The sequence below is a fragment of the Capra hircus genome, chromosome 3 (assembly GCF_001704415.2).
Source record: "Capra hircus breed San Clemente chromosome 3, ASM170441v1, whole genome shotgun sequence".
NCBI lineage: Eukaryota > Metazoa > Chordata > Mammalia > Artiodactyla > Bovidae > Capra > Capra hircus.
Window position 1 is genome coordinate 29,936,467 of NC_030810.1, and position 12,813 is coordinate 29,949,279.

The window sequence follows — 12,813 nt, forward strand, 5'->3', positions numbered from 1 at the left end:
TCTTGAAGCAGGATACTGAGGATTGAAGAGAGCAGTGACTTACTTGTAGCTCCACTGTGAATCAGTCAACATCTGAGCTAAGACTTCAATCCAGGGCTCCTGATTCCCAGCCAGGGCTGTTTGCACATCCCCACAGTGTATCCCCTTTCCTTCTAGGCATCGTATTGTCCTCATCAGTAAAATGGGTTTACTTCTCAGGTTGCCTCGCATATGCATGTGAGATTCAGCCTGGCTTTTGGAGATGCCGCCAAGCTCCCCTCAAGGCATGGCCCAGGAGACTTGCTCAGAAACTGGACAGAAACTTGGTTCCTTCTCTTTCTCTGGGTTATGTGTGACCAGAGGCCTGTTCTTTGACCACCTGGTTCTCAGAGTTTCCAAATGCAATGGGAAATGGAATTTCTGCTCTTATGGAATTCAGAGAGCTGTGGTGCGACCAGAGCCAGAAGAACCTAGTGAGAGTTTCCAGGTTTGTGGGACAGAAGATCTGGTGAGTGAGCGCCTTTGCTATGGGGCAGGGTGACCTAAACAAGGCACTGAGGGCCAGTTACTTAAATCTCAGTTTATGTTTCTGTGGAATGGAGGTATGGAGTTTTTTTGGACTGGGTTGAAAGGATCAAACAAGGTAATGGACTTGTAAATGTTTTGTGAGATAGACATTGTTCTGAGAGGTTATTTATGAATAAAGTTGTTGTTGGCAAACAGTAATGATCTTAATTTTTACAAGTGTAACTTATTTTGTACCTCTCATGTTTTAGGTATTTTATTAGACACACTGTATTTATTTATCACTAAACCTTAGAATAATCCTGTGACTCAAGGTGGCAAAGAGCTTCTGTATATTAGCTCTTAAATCTTTAAAATAATCTTTATATTAGCTCTAAAATCTTCTTCTTCTTGCTATTCAGTTGCCAAGTCATGTCCCACTCTTTGCGACCCCATGGACTGCAGCACACCTGGTTTCCCTGTCCTTCACTGTCTCCCAGAGTTTGCTCAGATTCAAGTATATTGAGTTGGTGATGCTATCTAACCATCTCATCCTCTGCTGCCCTCTTCTCCTCTTGCCTTCAATCAGGTGGCCAACGTATTGGAGCTTCAGGATCAGTCCTTCCAATGAATATTCAGGGTTGGATTCCTTTAGGATTAATTGGATTGATCTCCTTGCAGTCCAAGAGACTCTCTAGAATCTTTTCGAGCACCACAATTCTTATTATACAGATAGGAAAACTGAGGCTCAGAGAATGAAGTGGTCTGCCCAAGGCCCACGAAGATGTGGCTGAGCTGGGACTGAAACTCCTTCTGACTCTAAGCTGACACTCTTTCCATCAGTCTGCATTCTTCATGAGAAACTCAGTCAGTGGTCAAATTCCACCATCCTGGGTGTGAGAGTAAGCTCCCAGATAGCAGTTTCAGAGCAGACATTTTAGTTCTGACCATTGAACACTCCAGAAACCATGAAAGGCTGAATCCAAATCATTTCAGTTCAGCCAGTGCCACTCTTCTGCCTTGAAGTGTTTTCTAGTTGAGGGTATAGAACAAGGGCTGAGCTGGTGTGGTGTAGATAGATGATCAGGCTGCATTCCAGTGGGAGGTTGGGTCCTGGGCCCTGGCCTTACAGGGGTGGTTTCACACTGTTCAATCTGTGAGGCTCTCAGCTATCTGGGCAGGTCTAGATGTCAAAGGAGAGGACTGAAACGTAAGATCTAGGCTGGGAGTTGAGTTCAAGCCAAATGTGAAGGTTGAGCTCCGTTAAGCACTGGATGTCCAGAAGTTCAGGGGGAAGACAGGCAGTGTAGAAACATGGAGCTGGGAGGAAGCTGGTCTCGGCCACTTCATTCACAGCTCTTCTGTGCATGCTGCTAGCGGCATACTTCCTGGGCATTGCTGTCTGCTGTTCATGCAAGGTTCTTGACGGAAGCTTGTGGAGCTTAAAAGAGCTGACCTTCTTAAATCTGCATACAACTCCATCCTCCAGATGCTTATCACACTAACCTGAAACCATCTCTCTGGAGAGAAAGACTGTGTCTCCTCCTTGAATATCTGCAGCCCACGGCTGAGTTATGAAATACGACATAAAAGGCCCTCTGTGAAGTTTTATTATATTTATTTTTAAATGTGAATATTTTAATCAAATTATTTGTAATAAAGAAAAAGGGAAACCTTCTAATGTTCATTGATAAGAGAACGAACATTTAGAATGTTCTAAAGAGCATTTAGAATGCTCTTATTAATGAAATACTATGAAGCAGAAGAAAAAACAATGAACAGGCTGGAAGTATTCTTAAGGATAAATCTCATAGATAAAATATTATATGAAAAAGGCAAGTTGCAAAATAATAAATGCAATATAACAACATTTGAATATAGCTTAAAATGTACAAAATAAAACATATTTAGAGATGTTCACCTCTTCCTCGTGGTTTTCCTTGATGGTTATAAGAAGGTAGGCCTTTGAACGTAAGTCTGTACCTACTCCCTTTCTGCCCTGCAGCTTCATGGCTGTGTGTGCTTGGGGAGCTTCCTCTCTGGGCTCTACTTTTCCAGTTGATGACAAAGCAGGCAGAATAACACAGTGGCAGCCATGGAGCTCTGAAAGTCCTCAGTCACAGCCCATCCAGGACCTGCCACAGTCTTTGACCCAAGCCAGTGACTGAATACTTGGGGCCTTTCCTGCCCAGCACGGGAGTCCTCCGGCGGGGGGGGTGTCTTTGCTTCAAGGGTCCTATTGGGTTGGGAGCCAGTTGTCACTCTCTGCGAATCCCACTTCCTCCCTGCTTTCCTTTTCCAGGTGTCAGATTCTTACCTGTCTGTTGGACTTTCCCCACCCAATCCTGCCTTCTCCCACTTGAAACTTTTACAGACACTACTCCCAATCTACCCTTTGTACCCCGATCTATTCTCAGTGTCTGCTTCCTGGAGGATCTAACAGACTCACATACCTACATAATAAGGGCACAGGATACAGTAGATGTAACAGTCATCATAGCTGATATTATTATTACTATTAGTATTATTTCCCCTGATTAAGAAAAACCTGCAGCCCCTCTGATCAGGTGAACCTAGAGTGACAAGAACAAAGAATGTCAGTCCTCAGTCTGACCAGCAATTATCAGGCAGAACCAATTCTCTGCATAGCTACTGTGTACTGCAGATCATGGCTTGGGGCCGGAGGGTGGGGGCTGCTGAATCTCAAAGATCTTAGTTTCACAAATGATCATATCCATTTCAATTGTTCTGCTCACAAAGGGTACAGGCACACACTTGGAGTGTGCAAACCAGCTTAGGTTTCCTGAGGAATAAACGAATTTTAAAAAGAGGAATATTTCATACTTGACATGCTCAACACTTCCTTCCTGATGCCTAGTGGAGGGTGTCTTGGACAATAATTATACTTGTCAGGACTGGAAGACAATCAAACATGAGCTGCTCTGCTCTGAGATTTAAGACCCTGTGGGATATTTTGCATACTGGTTATATTGCCACCTTTGGTGTTTTCACATTTATTGTCCCCCCAGGGGCATAAAAATGTCCTGCCTTTTATAGAGTGTGCAGATTCAGAGATCCCCTCTGACCCTCCTGTCCAACCCACCAGAGTTGGAAAGTTCTTGCTTTGTAACTGAAATGCTACCCTGCAATTAAGTTGTCGGGCCTGGGCACCAGCATGTTAGAAGAGGGCTCCCTGCTTACTGCCCACAATCCAATTAAGTTTACTGAGAGACCTTGACATTGGGAAGGCCGCTAGCTCCTAAGACAACCCACTTTGTACCTTTGTGTGTGTTAGTTCCATTTGACCATCTGACCCAGTTTGCCTTGCATTGTCTTTATTTGTCTATTATTGCAGTATAAATATTACTAGTACCTCATTTCCCTCTTAGATATGGAGTAGTATCTTTAACAAAACATAGGTATGCATATGCATATTTTTAACATAAAAACGGTGAAAGTTTGGAGTCATGAAGCAGATACAAGTTTATAGGAATGAGACTGCTTTAATTTATTCCTAATTGTTTATTGCACGGTTCTGTAATGCTGCTATACAGGGTCCTCCAGTGAGTTTCATGAAAAGTCAAATGAGCCACCATCTTGAGTTTGACGAAGTACAGTCTGGCTTGAAGTCAAGGGTATGGCATGAATAACCACTCAGGGCTCTTTTGAGTTCCATGAATGCATGAAATAGATCAGTGGGTGCTGACAAACCACCAGAGCAATTAGTTTTTGAGGTTAAATGAATGTGATGGTGATAATTAAAATGATAATAAGCCAATGCATGATAGTTATATTGTAAGCTAGGCATTGCTCTAAGTATTTTATACTTAAATACTTTACTGATTTAATCTTTACTACAACCTTATAAAACAGATACTATTATTATTGCCGTTTTACAGATAAAGAAATCAAAGCACAAAGAGGTTCAATAGCTTCCCAGAGCCATGAGATTTTTAATATTGGCACAGAGAGCCTTGTTTTGTATCCTATTGTTTTGACAGGAAATGCTGGAAGGATACAGGCAGGGTCTGCAGCCCTTGGGCTTTCCCTCTTGTTAACTTGGCCCTAAGTTAACTTGCGCTCTCCCTTTAGTCAGAGATTATGTGTAATTTATCATCTAAACTAGGACAGTTTGGGGAATGGAAAGGAGTGTTACTAATAGTTATGCTGGAACAATAGGTATAAATGGATTGGCAATGTGGACAACCCAGGTCTTCTGACCATCATATATTTGAAATCCGGCTTAAACTCTAGCTTAAATCTACTCTAACAACAAAAATTAAGAGAAGGAGCTTTACATGTCATCTGGGAATAACATGGATATATGTGAAAGCAGAGGAAGAATTGTCTTAGAAAATAGTTCTGAAGAACAGTGAGGACTTCTCCCTCCTTCCAAGTTAACACGTTAGCCTGCCATGGTTTCACGGATGTCATGGAAAACTGGTGACCTCTGGGTTGGAGACAAAGAACTTTATTACTCCCGGCACAGCGAGCAGCACAGCTTGCTTATGTGATGTTCTTTTGTCCCTCAAGTCCTGAGGTGGGGGTGGGGGGGTGATGCCACGAGGCCCAGACAGGTGCTGCAGGGAGACTGAGTTTGCTTCAGGACTGATGAAACTCGAGTTTAGGAAAACAAATCTTTTATAATGGCTGCATGCAAATCCACCTGACCTTTGCCCTGGGGGAAGACATTGCTTTTATTCTCTGGGGGCAAATAAATCTGCCTTCTGCTCCTGAGGGAGACTCTAGTTTCCAAGTCTGTTTGTTCTACAAACATCTTTGAAAAGATAGTTGGTGCCTTGGGACTTCTTTTGTGGTCCAGTGGCTAAGACTTCATGTTTCCAGGGCAGATGGTGTGGGTTCGATCCCTGGTGCAGGAAGTTCTGCCTGCAGCATGGTATAGCAAAAAAAGAGAAAAGGAGGAAAAAAAAAAAAAGGGTGCCTCTGCTTACGGGATATGCAGAAACATTAGGGGCCCATGGAGAATTGTTTCCCAACACAATTGAGTGTCACAGCCCCAGAAATCTCTGCAGCGCCTTGGCTGGGATTTCTGTACCCAGTAGGGGATGGGCAGATGACTTTCAGGCTTCCTACCGAGTCAGGGATTCCATGAAATTCTGGTTTTCTTCCTCTGGTTTTAGGAAAGTCTGAGGTTGAGACAGGGAAAATGATGAGAACAAATGACAGAGAAGTGCACAACTGTTCTTTTTCCATTTGTTTCTTTTCTCTCTTTAAGACTGAGCATTTTTTGGCAAACTGTTGTAACATTAATACTCTGCATGGTGGATGTTTTCTGTCAGAAATTCTACAGCTGATTAATGTGAGGAGAGTAGACGCTTGTTAGAATTATTATTCATAAATATGGTAAATATACTTTTCCAACTATCAAAGTAATTTGCCATGATTATTCTAAAATATTTCAAAAATCAAGACACCAAGTAAAATAATCACCCCATGGTGGCTCTGTTGGTAAAGAATCTGCCTGCAATGTGGGAGACCTGGGTTTGATTCCTGGGTTGGGAAGAGCCCCTGGAGGGGGGCATGGCAACCTACTCCAGTATTCTTGCCTGGAGAATTTCATGGGCAGAGGAGACTGGCAGGCTAGAGTCCATGGGGTCACAAAGAGTCCGACACAACTGAATGACTAAGACAATATTACCTCATGGCAACCACTGGTAAAATTTTGGTTTATAGTCTTTCAGGATGTGTGAGTGTGTTTACATACATATAACCATAATTGTCATTGTAAAAATACAAATGTCAACTCATTATTATTTTCATTGCTTTGGATACTATAGGCAGTTTTCATAAACATAATTTTCAGAAGTTGCATAATATTACATTAAAAACAAACCTTTATTTACTGCTCTGCTGTTTGATCTTAAGTCTAATGTATAAGATCACTGGCTCTGGGATGTCTTATATCACCACCACTTCTAGCTTTACAAAGTTGGATTAGCTAATTACCTCTCTGAGCCTCAATCTCCTCAACTGTAAAATGGGGACAATCATAGTCTTTCCATAGAGTTGATAGTGAAAACTAATAAGATTGAAATCATATTTATTAGTCCTTTGATATGTTAACCTAAATGAAAAGTATTTAACACATGCTTATAATTATTATTACTATATGTAGTTCTTCTCCATTATAAACCATGGTTCAGTGAACATCGTGTGTGGTTTTCCAAGACTTAGGATGATTTCTTTAGAACAGATTCCCAGAAGTGCAATGACTGGGTTAGACATTTATGACTCTAGATTTGTGTTTGGAAGGTGACCATTCAATAATTGATCCCAGGTGGAGTGTGAGCACTATGGTCAGTATGAAGGCAGAATAATTCCATGAATGGATGTTTTAATGCCATACAGGTCTTGTGGATGCATGTACAGCATAATTAGCCACTGTGCCCCGTGACCCTGAATCACCAGTGGAATGATGGACTCTCTAGGGAGCTCACAACTGCTGCCTCAATGGCCAAATTGCCAGATTTTGCTTCCAAATGTGTCATGTTTTCTTGGCACACTGTATAACAATGAAATTTAAATGTCTTTCTTTGGCCACAGGCCCTCCCTCTCTGTTTTATTCTGTGATGGCTTTATACAGTGGAGTGGTCCATGAGCCCCTGTGTCCTACAGAGCAAGAGCTGTATCTTATTGCCCAAGATGTCCCAGTGCTCATCCTGGAGCCTGGCATAGCAGAGGGTTTCTAAATATGGGCTGGCTGAAGGATCTTGGAGAAAGTGGCCCTGCTATACGTGCACACAATTTCCTGCCTCACTCTGAGGACCATGGTCTGGCATTTTTTTTCTTTCCAAGTCTCAGTTTTCTCATCTATAATATAAAAGACTTTAACCAGATGTCCTAAAATATTTCCTCTGGTTTAAAAGTCTGTGTGCCTGTTACATAATTATAATGATGAATTCCTACTTTGTGCCAGGAGTTAAGAAACTTTACTGTTCCTTCAAGGAGTTTACTTTTAAGTTAGGAAATATATAATTGCCAATTATTTTATGTGCATAAATGCCAAAAAATTTGGCATTGGGCAATACATGATTAAATCTCTAAAGAGCTGGGAGGATGTATAGCAGGAGTGATTCAATTGCACAGTGAGCGTTGACAGAGCACACACAGTCTATGAGCCAGGTTCTGTCCTAGATATTAGACTGACACGTTGTCAAGGGAATGGGCCATGAGGCACTAGCTGGTATTCAAAACCAGCAGTATGATCTTGGAAAAATTATTTAATACCCTTGAGTCTCACTTTGCATATATGTAAAGTGGAATTAAATAAAGATTTATGGAGGGAATTTGACTGTTAAGTCAGTTTGAAAAATATGGAATGACTTGAAGTTTGAGAAACCAGTATAAGTTGCCATTATTGTAAATTTTGTTTGGCTGTTGATTTGCCATGCTTAGCATTGAGGGGTGTGGAGCGGGGCCTTTGGCGCTCCACTCTTTGGTCTGGTGGTCCCTCTGAGTACAGCTTGGTTCCTCCGATTCATACTGTAGTCAGAGTGAGCTCCCAACAACTCATCTGATCATGTCACTTCCTGCTAAAATCCCATAGGACATGTAATTGAAATATGGGAGGGGGCCCAGGGGCTTCAGTTTGATGTATAATGTTTTATATTTTCACCTAGGTAGTAGGTTCATAAATATTATTTATACCACTTATACTTTGTGTCTGCTGAAATTATTTTTTTCAATTAGAAATTCATGTGGAGGAAGTACCAAGGCCACCATGCTCATTGCCTTGTCCTGACATCATGCATGCTGTCTGGAAGGGGACACAGAATCCTCCAGAGTGGTGGGAACAGGAGGGCTCTGAATCAATTCTTTAGGTCATTTGAGACTTTAAGAACATACTATTTTCTAGAAAGAAACCAAAATTGTGTTCATGAATTGGAGTCTTTCTTTTCCATACAGTGTTTGATGGTTTTCCCAGGGAGAAAGAAAAAGGTGGAAAAAAGTAGAAAAATACCCCAAATGTATGCAGTCACAGCAAAGGAGAAAAGGGTCCTCATTGCCCAGCTTCAGTATGAAATGCAGAGGAAGGTCCTAATTGTCTCCCAGGCCCCAGGGCCCTTTCTAATTTATAGAGGGAAGGGCCCAGGAGGTAAATCTCGATGTCATTTTCTAAGCCTCCTAAAATGAGCCCATTAAACTACTGGCTCATGAATGGAGGCGTTTTTCCCAGGGTTGGAGGCCCCCACCCTCCTCCTATACCTAGTATCACCCAAGTTACCGCCACTCTAAGAGGCTGAGTGGCACATCTGACAATGCAGCATTCAGGAAGGCCTTCCTGGATGGGGTAGGAAGACTGTTTTATGCCCTGTTAATTACTGCAACAATTTATAAAATTCATGACAAACAGAAAGCCCTTACAGAGATTGTATTTCAAATGGTATTTACCTGTAACAGAATCCCCTTTGTTTGTAATTCCTGGATTTATGAGCTGTTGCACAACAAAATGGAACCACCCCTTGTCCCCATGGTGGGCACTGGCTTCAGGATCTTGATTGGGCCATGGAGATGGAAACCTACCCAGGCTTGGACTGAGACACTGCCATCCCAGATCGACTTCCAGTCCTTGGCACTTCTGATTTTCATAGCCTGTGAACTTGGGGGAAGGGAGGTTGGACCTGGGCAAGTAAATTTTCTTGCAAAGAATCTCCGTGTCTAAATCTGGAAGGACCTTGGGCATGAGCTAGTCCAACTGTGTATCCATCATAGTAGTCCTCCCTATGGTTTCTCTATCTCTGTTTGCATACTGCAGTGACGGAGCTCCTTACCTGAAAAAGCACCCCACATGATTGCCTTTGGTTTCTAGCCTTGTCCCTTTCCTTTTCTCTGCAACCTTCCCTTGGCCATAAGAGTGATTTTCCTAATACTCACACCTGATACAGTGGTCCTGCTTAAAATCCCTCAGTAGCTTCCCTTTGCTTTGGAGATAAGGCCCAACTGTGTAACAAAGCCTGCAAATTCCTGCCTGGAGTGGCCCCTGTCTTCTTGTCTACCTTCATCTTCTTGTCATCCATTTTGCAGCAAAGCCAAGTGAATTTCAGTTATGCGCTTGCATTAAAAGCTCACGATAAGAACCATAAATCAAAGAGACCAAGGACTTAACTTTGGGGCAGCAAGTGAGAGTGTGTTTGTGGAGCTGGGGTGGTGCCTTCTCCAGTGTTCAGTGTTGGGGTGAGGAGATCAGAGCCCTGCAGAGGGAAGAGAGGCTGCTGACAGCTCCAGAGATGAGAGGGAAGGAGGACCCTGGCAGGAAAGGGCAAAAGTGGAGGAGGATCAGAGTCCTGAGGGCCAGAGAAAGACCTGCAGTTCTGTCTCTCAGTGACTCTGAGCCTTTGGCGTGGACAGTGTGGAAAGCAGCCGTCCCCTCTCCTCTGCCCCACCCTTGAGGCTGAGAAGAGGGACCTCTGCTCTCCTTTTCTTTGCACAGCAGGGCTGGCTCTCAGTGAATTTCCGGTACCTCAGGGAAGACTGTCCATCTCTACAAAGGTGCTAACTTTATGAGTCTTGGACACAGAGTCACTTTCATTTTCTCCTCAGTGTCAGAATATGTGTCCTCTGTGAGATAATGCAGGAGGGGTTCAACCTTGCATCCTCTGAAGCTGAGGACTGTTTATTGTGCAGTTAAAACCTGGGGAGACTGTGTACTTGAACTTTTCAAAGTTCTGGTTTTAATTGGGCTGCTGTCTATGGGGTTACACAGAGTCGGACACGACTGCAGCGACTTAGCAGCAGCAGCAGCAGCTTTCTTTTAAGGGAAGAATTGTTTTATATAGAGTTCTAAAGAAAAGAGCATGAACCTCAGTCCATCAGATTTCAGCTGTTCTACTTACTGGAAGTGTGGCCACAAACACAACACTTCCTCCCTCTTCGTCTTGGCTGCAGTTTTGGAAAAAAAAAAAAAGAGGTCGTTGCTTGGAAGGGCTTTTGGAGACGATCAAGTCTTTAGGAAGCATAGACTTGATTCTATTGTTTTCTCATCTATTTTGATAGACTTCACACTAACCCCTAATTCTCAGAGTTTCTCTGCATAGAATGAAAATAATCTGTTATTATAAATATTATAAGGATGAGGTTTCTGCATTTTCCTTTTCCATCAAACCATATTGTAAAGAGAAGGGGAAAGAGAAGTTTCAATTTGTCTAAGTCCAGGTGTGGGAAAGGGGGTGTTAGGATATTTTTAGCTGTAAGTAACAGAAGACCTGACTCAAATGGCTTAATGAAAGGAAAATGTATCTTTTGATGTTTTGGAACATCAGAACTATGGGAGGTTCTGGGGCTAAGAAACTGAATTGTTTGAGGATGTTGTCCAAGACACCAGCCTGAGTCTCAATGGCCCCAGCAACACACCTTCATGTTTCATTGTCCTCTCTCTTAAACCCAGAGTGTATGAGAGCAAGGAAAGAGCAGGCACTGGCTGTGGGCAGACTTCCAGCAGCATCTGCCCCAGAAGGGAACCCATATACACCACACACCCAGCAGGAGGGCAGGTTGATTCATAGGTCATGACGATTTCAAAAGCAGTTCAGCCTTCATATAGATGCACCCTGTCCTTGAATAGACAAGGAGAAATTTGGCATTTTTAGACTCAACTTACCTTGGGTTCAAATTTAGCTCCACCAGCACCAGACATGAGAGCCTGGGCAGATACTGGATGGCTATGTGGTTTAGCCAGTCAAGGGAGTGCAGATCAGAACCATAATGAGATACCTCTAAAGACCCACCCACAAGAATGACTAAAATTAAAGACACTTTAATTTTAGAATTTGGAACAACTGAAATATTGGTGAGAGCGTAAATTGATATATACCCTATGACTGACCAAGCATTCTGCTTCTGGTTATAGGTCTAACAGAAACAAGTGGCTATGTCCATCAAAAGACATCTATAAGAATATTTATAGCAGCATTATTCATAATAGTGCTAACTGGAATCCACCCAGATGTCCATCAACAGGAGAATGGAGAAATACATTAAGAATGGTGGATACGGTCATGTGCGGCTCAGATTCCCCTTCAAGGCGAGACTTGCTGTCCTAGCTTTTGCCAGCGCCACTGGCAGACACCTTTCAGGCTGTCAGCCCCTTCCAGCAATGCCTTGGCTGTCCCAAGCCACCTTGCCCAAGGCTTCCCTTCCTGGGGGAGGCCTTATCCACACAGCCATACCGCTAAGACCATTTTTAGCTTTAGGTCACCTTGTGAGGTTGCCTGGGTCTGTACAGATCTCTGGAATTCTCCTTCTTGCCGATCCCATTCCTGCCCCTCCTCTCCACAGCTGTCATCCCAAGGGCACTTCCTAGTGATGATACTGAATGCTAATCTTTGTCTCAGAGTTGGAGTCATAGAGAGCAAACCTGCAGCGTATGGTGAATCCAGGCAATAAAACACCGTGCAGCAATAAAAAGAACAAACTATGACAGAGGCAACCTGTGAATGCTGGGTGAGGAGAGCCAGCTATGAAAGGGAACACAACACAGAATTCCATTTGAATGAAAGCAGAGGACAGCAAAATGGCTGGATAGAAGAGGTGAAAGAGGCCAGAATAACGGTGACCTTGCTATTAGATACCCTTGGCTGGTGTTGGAAATAGTCTATATCTTGATTCATCAGGTGGTTATATATACACACACACACACACACACACACACACACGTTTATATTGAATGAGCATTTTATTGAACTACACACTTTGATTTGTGTACTTTACTGCATTGTTTTACTTCAATAACATGAAAAAATAAAATAATAAAAGAGACTGTATTGAAATTGTCTCTGCTTCCTGAATTCCCTAATGGCTCAGATGGGAAAGAATCTGCCTGCCATGCAGGAGACACAGGAGACGTGGGTTCAGTCCCTGAGTTGGGAAGATGCCCTGGAGAAGGGAATGGCAACCCACTCCAGTATTCTTGCCTGGGTTAGGCAGAGAAGCCTGGCGGGCTACAGTCCATGGGATCGCGAAGAGCTGGACACGACTGAAGAGACTAACACACGCACTGCCTCCTGCTAGTCTGCAGCTCTCTGAGAGCAGAGGCTCTGCCTGCCCCAGAGTGGGTGTTTAGTAAACTTGAAGGAAATCCAGTCAAATAGCAAACCCTAAGTCACAGGCATACAGTGTAAATCCAATGAGATAACTGGCGGAAAGATGCTTTGTAAACTGTAAAACTTCTGTGCAAGAGTTAGGACCCAGCTTCTGAATTTGGACAGACAGAGGTACAAAATAAGCTCCTCAGCTATTCTGTGTGACCTTGCGGACATCACTAAGCATCTTTGTTCCTCAGTTTTTCTTTTAATCTTAGCAAAATGGGGTAAG